The sequence below is a fragment of the Leptodactylus fuscus genome, chromosome 8, assembly GCF_031893055.1.
Source record: "Leptodactylus fuscus isolate aLepFus1 chromosome 8, aLepFus1.hap2, whole genome shotgun sequence".
NCBI classification, from domain to species: Eukaryota; Metazoa; Chordata; class Amphibia; order Anura; family Leptodactylidae; genus Leptodactylus; species Leptodactylus fuscus.
Genome location: NC_134272.1, coordinates 15,870,093 through 15,885,221, shown reverse-complemented (window position 1 = coordinate 15,885,221; position 15,129 = coordinate 15,870,093). Strand labels below are relative to the sequence as shown.

The following is a 15,129-nucleotide window of genomic DNA, read 5'->3' as shown; positions in this document are numbered from 1 at the left end:
CCCGCTGTAGAGCACAAATCACACCAGGCCAGTCTGCAATCACAGCTTGAACGGAAGGACATCTGGTGGCCATTGGTGGTATTGCATCTTTTTATCCGCTTACACACCGCAATGCCCGAACGGATTTCAATGTAATTTCGCAGATACCTAGAATGGCACCCAGAAAAGAACATAGGTGCCTCACAATCCCCGTAAGTTGCCCGTTTGGGGCCCTGGGGTCAGAGGGAGGGAGTGAGAGAGGGAGGGAATGGAGGAGCGGGTAGGGAAAAAAGTTGGGGGGCCAGGGGAGAGAGGAGAGGAAGTGGACCGGAGGCAGAATGCAAAAGGCAGAGGCGGGGGGCCCGGGGCGGCACTGCAGGTGGGGAACGCAGGGTTTGAGGGGGCCCCGGACGAAGTCGCGGGTATAGCTAGTTTTTCATATATTTTCTATGAAGTCTATAGGCCTGGACTACACAGAGACTTTTTGCAGCGCTACTGATTGATTGCAACCATTGTGTTATATCTGAAGGAATACAATGCATTGTACGTGGACAGTTATGTGGACTGGAGGTGTCACTAGATTTGGGTCCAGAACACACACGCAGCAGTTTTTCAGTTTCCTATTTCTTGGCCTGAGTCGCTGCCCCCGGGCTGTGCGCTCGGTTATGTTTTCAGGATGAATATTCGCTATAATAATAATCATTCCTGGATTTTTCTGTATAAAGAGTTTCCTGTTATGACAGCAGAGCTCTGGGACAATGGCGAGCGCCTGAAAATACCGCCATCTAGTGGTCATAGCTATAACTGAGCAGAACAAAAAGTCCAGCAAGAAGAAGCAAATGACATCCCCTGGTAGGGGGCGAGACAACCTGTTCAGACACCACGTGCCCATGCCAACTCTTGGTGTCCATATAATACCCAACTCACTAGTGCCCATGTAATAATAACAACCGCAGTGACTGTAGTACATTATAATACCCTATAGGGCCAGTTTGACACCCAACTTTCCTGGATTCCGTAATGGCGTATCTACCTACTTATGAAGGAACAGATGCCCACTTGTTCAATGACTTGTATTGCAGAGTGCCCCCTAGTTCTATATACAGGTACATACAGTATACATGATAAGGCTGCACCGTATTGATGGCCTCCATCAGTCACTGCGATGTGTAGACGTGTTCAGTGTAACACTACAGAGAAGGTGGCTTCCTCCATTATAGTGGATGTGTAAGGAAATGGTTGGACACTCCAGGGACACGCGTGTTCTACTACAGACATTATAGGAAGCGGCTGACATCATTGTACTAACCTTTATGATTAACCCCTTAGTAGTTTAATACATAACACAACCTATAACTCCGCAACCACTAGGACCAGATTGTATTAGTTACAAACTGCAGCGCCCCTATGTCAGAACTTCTAACCCCATACCCTATTATCTTACTGTTTACTATTAAAACATAGTTCATTGTATACAGAGTATACAGTAAGCCCCTAAACGCCCGTATCTGAGGGTTGCAGGTAGTCCAAATTTTACCATTTAAAGGGGACCTTGCGCCACCTTCACCAACTCCAACTCTTTGCATGAATTAATGGCTGCCGCTCCACTGATTCCGGTACAGTTGGCGTTTTTTCTCTAGCCCCCACCATTCCTGAGCAATCTACATAGATAGTTTCAACATCCAAAGCCACTTACTGCTGAGGTGGGCGGTCTCAGACTACCTGCTCCAGCCAAGGACCGCCCACCTGATAGTAGGGAGCCAAATTAGCTGAAACTAACAACACTGATTGCTCAGGAGCAGAAGGGGCTATAGAAAAAATTCCAACTATGCCGGAATCAGTGGAGAGGAGTCTTTTGAAAGATACAAAGAGTTGGAGTTGGTAATTAGAGGGTTTTTTTTTTCCTTTAAGGCCATGTTCATGCAGGGGATTTGAAGCCTTGGATCAGAAAAAATGCAGCTCTGACCCCTATAAAGATCTATGAGGAGATAAATCAGCACAGGACGTTGGACCATGATGATAAAAGGAGTTGATCAGATGACATCACATGTTCATTTCCCACACACCAGACAGTTCTCCGTAGGATGAGAACCAACAGAGATCTGATCTTTTCACATGGCACTTTGATCTGACAGCCCTCGCCTTGCTTTGGTGCCTCCTACGAAGACGTCCCTGTTAATCAAGGGAACTGAAAGGTTAAATTATACTGAAAGACGAGACAAATTGGACGTGCTTGCTTTGGAAAAAAGCGGAGGGAGAGAAAGAGAGAGATGACCTAATTATATTCTATAAATATAGTCATGGTCAATACAGAGATTAGCCTGACAGACATCCAAATCCATCCTGGACCGTGCAGGTAAGGAGAGGTCATCCTCAGCCAAGGAGTCAAGATCTTCATGACCTGCTAAGAAAATGGAGGACTCATGGGTTGGGCTAATAAATGCACATATATATATGATATGGATTCGTTGTTAGATGTCATGAACAGCCATATTAGCTGATACTGTATACATTTATCTGTCACCCAGTCACCCAACATACCCTTCTCTCCATTTCACTCACTATCAGCCTGTACCATGTAGATCATGATCTGGTATTGGTAACCAAATGTCAAACAGAGCGGAGCCTTAACCTTCATTAAAAGCAGATACCCAAGACTCATTATAAACAAGACAAGGCAAGAAATCTATTTCAATCAAGATATCAGTAAGAGAGGAAGTAGCTAGCTTCTGCTCTCCTCTAGTGGTCATATTAGATGAAGTAGCTTGTGGCTACTCTAATAAATCATGGAGATAGGTGGTAGCTAGCTTCTCCTCTGATGATCTGGTCACTGGTGTGGAAATAGCTAGCTCCTTATCTGAAGACCAATCAGTAAGGAGGGAAGTAGCTAACTTCTTTAATGGTAAGTTCAATGAGAAAAGAAATAGCTTCTCCTCCTATCAAATCATAAGTGAGGAGGTAGCTGGCTTCTCCTCCAATGATCAGATGAGTGTGGAAGGAAGTAGCTAGCTTCTCCTCTAATAGTCAGATCAATAAGAGGCATTAGCTAGCTTCTCTGGTGTCAAGATTAATAATAAAATGATTAGCTAGCTTCTCATCTAATAGTCAGATATGTAAGAACAGGAGTAGCTATCTTCTCCTGTAATGATCAGATTGGGAGGGAGAAGTATATAGTCTCTCCTTTAATGGAGAGAGGGAGTAGCTAGCTTCTCCTCTAAGTCTTGGATCTGTAAGAAAGGAAGTAGCGAGCTTCTCCTCTAATTCTCAGATATGTAAGAAAGGAAGTAGTTAACTTCTCCTCTAATGGTTAGATGTATAAGAAGAGATGTAGCTAGCTTCTTCTCTAAGTCTCGGAACTGTAAGAAAAGAAGTAGTTATCTTCTTCTCTAAGTCTTGGATCTGTAAGAAAGGATGTAGTTAGCTTCTCCTTTAATAGCGAGCTTCTCCTCTAATTCCCAGATATGTAAGAAAGGAAGTAGTTAGCTTCTTATGTAATGGTTAGATGTAAAAGAAGAGATGTAGCTAGCTTCTTCTCTAAGTTTCGGATCTGTAAGAAAGGAAGTAGTTAGCTTCTCTAATTTGAAGATATTTAAGAAAGGAAGTAGTTAGCTTCTTCTCTAATGGTTAGATGTATAAGAAGAGAAGTAGCTAGCTTCTCCTCTAATGATCAGATTGGGAGGGAGAAGTATATAGTTCCTCCTTCAATAGAGAGGGAGTAGCTAGCTTCTCCTCTAAGTCTTGGATCTGTAAGAAAGGATGTAGTTAGCTTCTCCTTTAATAGCGAGCTTCACCTCTAATTCCCAGATATTTAAGAAAGGAAGTAGTTAGCTTCTTCTCTAATGGTTAGATGTATAAGAAGAGATGTAGCTAGCTTCTCCTCTAAGTTTCGGATCTGTAAGAAAGGAAGTAGTTAGCTTATCTAATTTCAAGATATTTAAGAAAGAAAGTAGCTAGCTTCTTCTCTAATGGTTAGATCTGTAAGAGATAAAGTAGTTTGCGTTTCTAGTAGTCACATCAGGGAAGTAGGAAGTAGCTAGCTTCTCCTCTAATTCTCAGATATTTAAGAAAGGAAGTAGTTAGCTTCTTCTCTAATGGTTAGATGTATAAGAAGAGATGTAGCTAGCTTCTCCTCTAATGATCAGATCTGTAAGAGAAGAAGTAGTTTGTGTTTCTAGTTGTCACATCAAGGAGGTAGGAAGTAGCTAGCTTCTCCTCTAATGGACAGACTTTAGCTGAGATCCTAGATACCTAAAGATGGTGTTAGAGCGACACCATTGAACCATGGACAAAATTTTTCCTAATTTTTAAAAAAATTTTTTTTTTTTTTTTAAATGTAGATTGTGAGCCCCACATAGAGCTCACAATGTACATTTTTCCCTATCAGTATGTCTTTTTGTTGAATGGGATGGAAATCCATGCAAACACGGGGAGAACATACAAACTCCTTGCAGATGGTTTTTTGTCCTTGGCAGGATTCGAACGAAGGACTCCAGCGCTGCAAGGCTGCAGCGCTAACCACTGAGCCACCGTGTGGCCCCTCAATTTTTCAAATTTTTTTTCTCACCCATATAACCCTTAGCAACAGATGCCAAACAAAGGACCACTACCCCAAGAATGTACTCAAAAACATCACGGGAAATTTTTACTTTTTGGGGCACCTGCTGCGGCCACTGCTGTAAACCAGATGTCAATAAGCAAAAGACCAAAAATTTCAAAAATGAAGGCTGATTTAAGGTCTTTGGATGCCGAGAAGACACAGACGGTCAGGATGGATTTCACTAACTCGCTGTTTTTGGACCTCTGCATTACTTGGAGATAAAGGGTATTGGCGTTCTCCTCCGTCTCTGGCAGGGATTTCGGTAGCTAAACTGCAACTATCCAGCCTGATGTTTTTCATTTTCGGATCCTTGAAGAGGCCAGCGCGCCTGGAGTCTTCCAAGATGAGTCAGGAATGTTGGGAGATCCCTCGCTTTTCTGTCATTCTATCCACATGGGGCGGCAGAAGAATCTCTTCTTGTTTCGGGTTTACATTATAGCCCTGAAGACCCAAAAACCAGGGGGAAAGGAACAACGATGAAGACCCCGTGTTCTAGGTAGATACTTGTAACACATATATGTTCCAGGAGTCCATGACGATAGTAATCTTCTATCCCACAAGGGCCCTGGTACCTAAGGGGGCCCAACAGCCCTATGCTACACAACAAGACGGGCCCCTAGAGATATTGCATTAGGGCCCAGGAGGTAAGATAGATCCCTAGTGGAGAGAAAGCTATAGCACGCATCACCCTGTTACATGAATAGAATGGTAAATTTACAGTAAAGACTGACACAGACAATAGCTAAAGGAAGAGTTGCATATTGAAGCGTATTTAGAGGCCATTCAGGGTCTTTGGAAAGCTGGGTGACAGCCCGCAATGTTTTTTTTCATCTAGGAACAGCTGAGTAGAATATTAATGGAGTTCGTGTCCACAGATCACTATATTATAATCACATATTCGATGCCTGGGATACATATAATATACAGGATCGGCAGGAGGTGCCAGCGGGATCAGCAGCGGGGTCTGCACGGGCACAGTCAGTCCATTTAACTAGTTCAGAGCTGACATCATTGCAGGGACATAGTGACCCGCAGAATAGTGACCCTCTCCGCACTGTATACAATTACCATAGAGAAGTGACAGTCTAATTATATACAACGCCCCCGACCAATTATACAGCGATTACAGCTGGGGTGTAATTATATCTGAGGCTTAACGTAAGGAGGGGGAGGGGGGGGGCTTAAAGGGGACGTGCCAGAAATTAGATCAATTAGTGAATATGTGAGAAGAGCGTCCATGTCTGCGCCCCTATGACAACACTTCCTGCCCTGAGACCTGATACCTCACCATTATCATAGGGATAGTTAGGCCGATAGTGAACGAGTTAGCAGAGGTAGAAATTTCAGGCCTGCTATAAGAGAAGATCCCTAAGACAACACTTCCTGTCACTATGTTCCTTAGATCTACAATATCATAGTGATATGAGACACGTAGTCTAAACGTTATCAGAAGTTATATTCACGGCCGTGCTATGGGAAGAACTTCTATACCTGTGTCCCTAAGACAACACTTCCTGTCACTGTGTTCTGGCTGCTTAGTGTTACCATCACACATGACAACACTTCCAGTACTTGTGTTTTGTTATAGCCTCATAGCCTGGAGAGTGAGAGGATAGAGTTACAGACCTAAGGGAAAAGCTGTGTCCCTATGACAACACTTCCTGTCGCTGCGTTCTGGCTGCTTAGTGTTACCATCACACATGACAACACTTCCAGTACTTATGTTTTGGTATAGCCTCATAGCCTGGAGAGTGAGAGGATGGAGTTACAGACCTAAAGGAAAAGCTTCTTTATCTGTGTCCCTATGACAACACTTCCTGTCGCTGCGTTCTGGCAGTTTAGTGTTACCATCATGTATGACACTTCCAGTATTTGGATTTTGGTAGCACAGTATTATCATAGGTAACCACAGCCTCGTATAGCCTCATAGTCTGCAGAGTTACTACCTACAGGAAAAGCTCCTTTATCTGTGTCCCTATGACAACACTTCCTGTCGCTGTATTCTGACAGCTTACTGTTACCATCACATATGACAACACTTCTAATATTTGTGTTTTGGTAGTACCATAGCCTGGAGAGTTAGAGGATGAAGTTACAGATCTAAAGGGAAAGCCTTTTTTTTTTTTTATCTGTGTCCCTATGACAACACTTCCTGTCACTCTATTTTGGTTGTACAATGCTATCATAAGAACATATGGCCTCGTATTTGAAGGGTTATTCAAGATAACTCACAGCCCTCCTGTAAGAACTTCTTCTTTTCTTGTGTCCCTATGACAACACTTCCAGTACCTGCGTTCTGACAGATCTTATGGACATACATTGTGTTTTTGTAGGAGGGTATATAGGATTGTCATAAAATTCCATCACTTTCCTATTCCCGCACATCTGACAACTCCCAAGAATAAATTTCCAAAATGTCCAGAATTGTTGTCCCCGCACAGGAGATCAGGAATGTTCTTCATTATATGCAAATTCAAAGCACAAAAACAATGTCCGCTGCCAGCTGTCAGGCGGGGGCAGCAGCAGCAGCATCTGGCGGACTCCGCTCCAAAGTGTCAGCTTTATTATTATGGAATTTGTTTTAACACCTTCCAGCTTAAACCTCTAATCCCGCTCCAATGTCCCGACCTCGATTGTTATTATGCAGATCCCTGTGCGGCCGCAAAACTCACGACAGGTGATAGTATATAAAAATTCCCAAATTCACTGACAGCAAGCAGAGATATTGCAAATGGTTCCCGGAACCGAGAATACCAAAATTCTATTAAAAAGTTGCAACGTATTGCCACAAATGAATAATACCGCCCCCATATGTCTCTTATAGCACCGCAATCATTTACCAAATCATCGGAATTATTCAGTGATTTGTTCCGTCCTGTCAAGGTGGAGTCACCAAGGAGACCGAGAACCAAACAACAAACTCCTCACCGACAACAAACTCTGCAGTCTCAGGATGTGCCGGGGCCAGAAGATCACTGCGATAACGCTCCAAACAGAATCCAGTTACCTCTGGCTGTTGGTTTTGGAGACATATTAGGAAATTAGGAAAACAGGGACAGTAACAATGTAAGAAAGGAACAAAGACCTCCGAACCATGCGAGACACAAAGAATAACAACCGGGCAAAGACTGGAACATACAATCCATAAATACAACCGAAATGAGGTCAAGACGGTACCCAAGAATATATTTACTATAATACGACCTCCTATACACAGCAACGCGCGTAATACATTGAAAGCATAGGGGAAAAGCCTCCCATTGATTCAAGTCAATGGGAGCTGCTTTTTACGCGCTCATTCTGAACGTGTTTTTACGATCACAATGAGCGCAGCGTTACATCGTGTGAAGGCTCCCTAATACTGCCCCCTATATGCAGGAAGTATACTTCTATATACAAGAATATATGTGTATTCTTCTGCCCTCTGCTTGTTCTATTATAATCTGGCTTCTAAATTGAGGTATTTTTGTTGTTGTTCTTGAAACTCACACCAGTAGTAGAGGAGTATGATAGGAGTAGTAGAGGAGTATGATAGGAGTAGTAGAGGAGTATTATAGAAGTAGTAGGCGTATGATAGGAGTAGTAGAGGAGTATGATAGGAGTAGTAGAGGAGTATTATAGAAGTAGTAGGCGTATGATAGGAGTAGTAGTAGAGTATGATAGGAGTAGTAGGCGTATGATAGGAGTAGTAGAGGAGTATGATAGTATTAGTATAGGATTATGATAGGAGTAGTAGAGGATTATTATAGTAGTAGTAGAGGAGTATGATAGGAGTAGTAGAGGATTATGATAGGAGTAGTAGAGGAGTATGATAGGAGTAGTAGGCGTATGATAGGAGTAGTAGAGGAGTATGATAGGAGTAGTAGGCGTATGATAGGAGTAGTAGAGGTGTATGATAGGAGTAGTAGGCGTATGATAGGAGTAGTATAGGATTATGATAGGAGTAGTAGAGGATTATTATAGTAGTAGTAGAGGAGTATGATAGGAGTAGTAGAGGATTATGATAGGAGTAGTAGAGGATTATTATAGTAGTAGTAGAGGAGTACGATAGGAGTATTAGAGGAGTACGATAGGAGTAGTAGAGGAGTACGATAGGAGTAGTAGAGGAGTACGATAGGAGTAGTAGAGGAGTACGATAGGAGTAGTAGAGGAGTACGATAGGAGTAGTAGAGGAGTACGATAGGAGTAGTAGAGGAGTACGATAGGAGTAGTAGAGGATTATTATAGTAGTAGTAGAGGAGTACGATAGGAGTAGTAGAGGAGTATGATAGGAGTTGTAGAGGAGTATGATAGGAGTAGTAGAGGATTATTATAGTAGTAGTAGAGGAGTACGATAGGAGTAGCAGAGGAGTACGATAGGAGTAGTAGAGGAGTACGATAGGAGTAGTAGAGGAGTACGATAGGAGTAGTAGAGGTGTATGATAGAAGTAGTAGAGGAGTACGATAGGAGTAGTAGAGGAGTATGATAGGAGTAGTAGAGGATTATTATAGTAGTAGTAGAGGAGTACGATAGGAGTAGCAGAGGAGTACGATAGGAGTAGTAGAGGTGTATGATAGAAGTAGTAGAGGAGTACGATAGGAGTAGTAGAGGTGTATGATAGGAGTAGTAGGCGTATGATAGGAGTAGGAGAGGAGTATGATAGGAGTATTAGAGGAGTATGATAGGAGTAGTAGAGGTGTATGATAGGAGTAGTAGGCGTATGATAGGAGTAGGAGAGGAGTATGATAGGAGTATTAGAGGAGTATGATAGGAGTAGTAGAGGTGTATGATAGGAGTAGTAGGCGTATGATAGTATTAGTATAGGATTATGATAGGAGTAGTAGAGGATTATTATAGTAGTAGTAGAGGAGTATGATAGGAGTAGTAGAGGATTATGATAGGAGTAGTAGAGGAGTACGATAGGAGTAGTAGAGGAGTACGATAGGAGTAGTAGAGGAGTACGATAGGAGTAGTAGAGGAGTACGATAGGAGTAGTAGAGGAGTACGATAGGAGTAGTAGAGGAGTACGATAGGAGTAGTAGAGGAGTACGATAGGAGTAGTAGAGGAGTACGATAGGAGTAGTAGAGGAGTACGATAGGAGTAGTAGAGGAGTACGATAGGAGTAGTAGAGGAGTACGATAGGAGTAGTAGAGGAGTACGATAGGAGTAGTAGAGGAGTACGATAGGAGTAGTAGAGGAGTACGATAGGAGTAGTAGAGGAGTACGATAGGAGTAGTAGAGGTTTATGATAGAAGTAGTAGAGGAGTACGATAGGAGTAGTAGAGGAGTATGATAGGAGTTGTAGAGGAGTATGATAGGAGTAGTAGAGGATTATTATAGTAGTAGTAGAGGAGTACGATAGGAGTAGCAGAGGAGTACGATAGGAGTAGTAGAGGAGTACGATAGGAGTAGTAGAGGAGTACGATAGGAGTAGTAGAGGTGTATGATAGAAGTAGTAGAGGAGTACGATAGGAGTAGTAGAGGAGTATGATAGGAGTAGTAGAGGATTATTATAGTAGTAGTAGAGGAGTACGATAGGAGTAGCAGAGGAGTACGATAGGAGTAGTAGAGGTGTATGATAGAAGTAGTAGAGGAGTACGATAGGAGTAGTAGAGGTGTATGATAGGAGTAGTAGGCGTATGATAGGAGTAGGAGAGGAGTATGATAGGAGTATTAGAGGAGTATGATAGGAGTAGTAGAGGTGTATGATAGGAGTAGTAGGCGTATGATAGGAGTAGTATAGGATTATGATAGTATTAGTATAGGATTATGATAGGAGTAGTAGAGGATTATTATAGTAGTAGTAGAGGAGTATGATAGGAGTAGCAGAGGAGTACGATAGGAGTAGTAGAGGTGTATGATAGAAGTAGTAGAGGAGTACGATAGGAGTAGTAGAGGTGTATGATAGGAGTAGTAGGCGTATGATAGGAGTAGGAGAGGAGTATGATAGGAGTATTAGAGGAGTATGATAGGAGTAGTAGAGGTGTATGATAGGAGTAGTAGGCGTATGATAGGAGTAGTATAGGATTATGATAGTATTAGTATAGGATTATGATAGGAGTAGTAGAGGATTATTATAGTAGTAGTAGAGGAGTATGATAGGAGTAGTAGAGGATTATGATAGGAGTAGTAGAGGATTATTATAGTAGTAGTAGAGGAGTACGATAGGAGTAGCAGAGGAGTACGATAGGAGTAGTAGAGGTGTATGATAGAAGTAGTAGAGGAGTACGATAGGAGTAGTAGAGGTGTATGATAGGAGTAGTAGGCGTATGATAGGAGTAGTATAGGATTATGATAGTATTAGTATAGGATTATGATAGGAGTAGTAGAGGATTATTATAGTAGTAGTAGAGGAGTATGATAGGAGTAGTAGAGGATTATGATAGGAGTAGTAGAGGAGTATGATAGGAGTAGTAGGCGTATGATAGGAGTAGTAGAGGAGTATGATAGGAGTAGTAGGCGTATGATAGGAGTAGTAGAGGAGTATGATAGGAGTAGTAGAGGTTTATGATAGAAGTAGTAGAGGAGTACGATAGGAGTAGTAGAGGAGTATGATAGGAGTAGTAGAGGAGTATGATAGGAGTAGTAGAGGATTATTATAGTAGTAGTAGAGGAGTACGATAGGAGTAGCAGAGGAGTACGATAGGAGTAGTAGAGGTGTATGATAGGAGTAGTAGGCGTATGATAGGAGTAGTAGTGGAGTATGATAGGAGTAGTATAGGATTATGATAGTATTAGTATAGGATTATGATAGGAGTAGTAGAGGATTATTATAGTAGTAGTAGAGGATTATTATAGTAGTAGTAGAGGAGTATGATAGGAGTAGTAGAGGATTATGATAGGAGTAGTAGAGGAGTATGATAGGAGTAGTAGAGGATTATGATAGTAGTAGTGTAGCATGATAGGAGTAGTAGAGGATTATTATAGGAGTAGTAGTGTAGTATGATAGGAGTAGTAGAGGAGTATAATAGGAGTAGTAGAGGAGTACGATAGGAGTAGTATAGGATTATGATAGTATTAGTATAGGATTATGATAGGAGTAGTAGAGGATTATTATAGTAGTAGAAGAGAGTATGATAGGAGTAGTAGAGGATTATGATAGTAGTAGTGTAGCATGATAGGAGTAGTAGAGGATTATTATAGGAGTAGTAGTGTAGTATGATAGCAGTAGTAGAGGAGTATAATAGGAGTAGTAGTTCTTTTCTATCGTCTTCCCCTTTATGACCCGGTTTTGTCTTTATAAACTACACAACACCTGCAATCTCAGTTCACACTGTGCGGTAGTAAATGACAGTAATACTCCGCACTTCTCCCGGACACTTCTGGTCACTCCGGTCAATGTGACATTTATTGTTTTGATTTTAAAAATTATGCAGCTATTGAATAAATAAAAGCACCTTGTGAACTGAGCCCAAAATGGAAGCCCAGCCCTAGAATAACACAATTTATCTCCTCACCTGATACCATTGTGGTTGGAGAATGATTAACCGTTTATCTGCCATCCAGTAGAAGCCGCACAGTCATGACCACATAGCAGCTCATTGTACAAGTATCAGACAACCACCAGGAGCTCCGAATGACTTATAAATTCCATGAAGATTTACACCCCAAATAGGTACTATCTCCTAATAATAACCTGTGTGTCAGTCTATACTGCCGTCCTAGCATTCTGTTCATAGACTAGCCATTACACCTGCGCTTATTACACTCACTGTGGGTTATTTTGGGACTGTGTCCTTTACATAAAAAGCAGAAACTTTCTCCATTGTACAGAAAAGAGGAAGAAGGAGAAGGAACTCGCTGTTATCTGTGCCGGGAGCCCGGCTGGTGAAATTGCATAAATACCTGCACCTTTGTATGACCTATACTGCAGAGGAATGACTACACTGGATGCAACTGTAACAAACACTCTGCTGTGCTAAGGATTAGCTCAGGACAGGTGTTCAGCCTGGGACATAAACGTGACAGCAAGCAGAGGTATTGTCAGAGATGAAGTACAAGGTCTATTACAACGTTCCGGATCATTTTACATGTACACTTCTACAAGTTGGCCCCTAGGTGGCGATCTTGGGATGGGGGGTTGTTTACAGTAATGTGGCCCCTTTAAGTGTCAAAGGGGCAGTTTGTCTCTTATAGGGCCCGGGTGTGACTACGACCTCCACTCCCTCTACAGCTAAGCATGGACAGTAGATGTCTATATATCAGGCCCATGGTGCTTCCTACTGTATACCAGTCAGGGCATGCTGGGAGTTGTAGTTTTGCAACAGGGTTCAAGTTTTAGAAGGTCGCTGGTTGGGGGATGACATCACAGATCATGGGCTGCGGGTAAAAGGAACAAAATAAAGAGGAATAAAGTAAAGACTTAAAACAGCGCTGATAAATAATACACCTATATACATACAAGGAACAACGCGGAAAACGGTAAAAAGTAAAGAAAACTTATAAACTCCTTAAAGAAATGAAGTTAAATATACTAAAAAGTAAAAATAAATCCTGAAATCAAAGTTCAAAACCAAAAAAGCCCGCCATTCCTTCTCACAGCCCAGTATGGAAATATAATGTCACCGCTCAATAATAAGGTACAAAAAGCCCAATTAACCCACCCTTTTAACCCCCTGCGTGCCGGCTGAGCTGAATGTGCGCTTTGTTGCAGCCCCAGTCACTTCCTGTCAGCCCAGTTCCTCATTGTACCCCTCCCAGCCCACACCCCCTGCTAGAGAGTCCTAGCAGGGCCCCCTCTCATTGGCTGCAGGGTGCACAGGGCTCGGCCGCCCCAGAGCTGAGCCTCAAACTTCAGAACTTCCACCCTGTAGCTGCAGCCTGAGCACAGCCGGGACTGACACTCAGCAGGTAGGGTTCTTACTATGTGGCGGTACTTTTTATTAGTTTTGGGGATCTGGGTAGATCTAGGACACTTGCTGGGGGACAAGGTGCGGTAGGGGGAGATTTGCCGGGGCTGAACTTTGCACGTTGAGTCAAGTTGGGCTACTTGGGGCTGGGTCGGGCTGTGACTACAACTTCCTTACTGAGGACTTTGCATGCAGCAGGGGCAGGCGGAGGGGCTCGCTGCTGTCCAGGACATGGAAATTGTGACCTAGTTTCCTCTGGGTGGACTGGGGTCCTCCGAATAACTTGTAAATGAGGTGCTAGGCCTGGCGTGGGTACAAGGAAGTCCTCGCTGCTTTATACAGATGACAGGGGTTCACTTCTAACCTAGTGTAAATTCTATTGCCCTTTGGCCCCTTAGGGTCATGCGGTTGACAGCGCGTATATGGGGGAAACTTTTGCAAAAAAAACGACTTGTTTTTGTAAGGGTTCACCTAACAGCCCAACGTGTGCACGGAGTAGAGGAAAACGTAAATTTACCGCCAATACGTCATTTTACGTGCCGATATCTGAGCACAGTTGTGAATATTTTTTTACATTCGGAGTGGGTTCTAACGTGATCACTTGTTAAGATTCATCAGCGCAGATACTAATTTACGGAGGTGTCAGTTTTGGTCCTCTGACTCCTCCCCTCTGACTACGACGATGACGTACAGGTGCCAATGGGGACACCAAACCTGAATGAGCGCTGTTACCTGTAAAATGCGCAAAGTTACCGTATTATACGCAGGTTGTTACGGTCTGGACGTTTTTTGTGAATGAATAGAGAAAAACTTTATTTAAACGGGACGTGGGGCGCAAGAAATTGGACATTCGGTCCCTTGTACAAGGGACATGGTCATACCCTACCTGTATATTGGCGTCGCCTATCCACTGGTCCCGCCTTGACTTACCCTCACGTGGGAACAGACCGGCAACTGAAATTTTTTGGAGTGTTGGTATCAGGTTAGACTGGTTATCTAAGAGGCTGCGGGGCCCACAATTAACCCATTGGGCAAGCGAGGATTTCGGAACGGCGCGGACAGACGGGTTGAGACTCGTCGGTGGTGCAGGACGGAGATTCCTGATTTGTATGTGAAGCCTTTAAGGAGTCCTGGAAGAAGTTTCTGCACATGGATCTTAATGATATGCAAAATGTATGCATCTCATTTACATATGTATCCTGGCAGAGGGTTCCTATGGCGCTTCAGGAGCCGAAAAAGGTTTTACAGGGTGTTAAAGGGGAACTCCACCCTAATCCTTTTATCTTCTGCTAATCCTGATCAGTGATCTTAGACGATCATCGATTCCTCAAATTAAAGGGCCAGTTCAAACTTTTGCAAATTTCTGATCTCTTCCTACATGCAGAATCCCAAAACCTGTACAGACCTAACGCTTTTCACAGCTGGGATTTGCTACAATCGCGTCCAACCTAGAAAATCCTAAATTCCGGACTGATACGTAGATGGTACTGTGCCTGCTCACCGCAGTGGTGGGGTCCCCTCTGGAGCAGAGACTTTGCCTTATCTCACAAAGCTTCTGGGCAGGGTTCACACTGCGAAAAACCACAGTGCAGTCCAGTAAACAGGAAGTGTGAGAATCTGTGAAAGAAGTTACACTAATGTTCTCAGTCTGTTTATAGAACCTTAAAATGGCCTTCAAGGGCTACTTTAAGGGGCTCTCAGATGCCTTATTACTTTGTGACCT

At 42.9% G+C, this 15,129-nt stretch overlaps 1 protein-coding gene across 1 annotated transcript in view; it reads left to right on the top strand.

Moving 5' to 3' along the window:
* The first annotated feature begins 13,277 nt into the window (after nt 1-13,277).
* Nucleotides 13,278-15,129, top strand: part of LOC142217496 (rho GDP-dissociation inhibitor 2-like) — a 35,347-nt gene continuing 33,495 nt past the window's right edge. The window contains exon 1 of the mRNA XM_075285763.1: nt 13,278-13,407. The gene's annotated coding sequence lies outside the window, so the exon portion shown is untranslated. The remainder of the gene's footprint in view (nt 13,408-15,129) is intronic.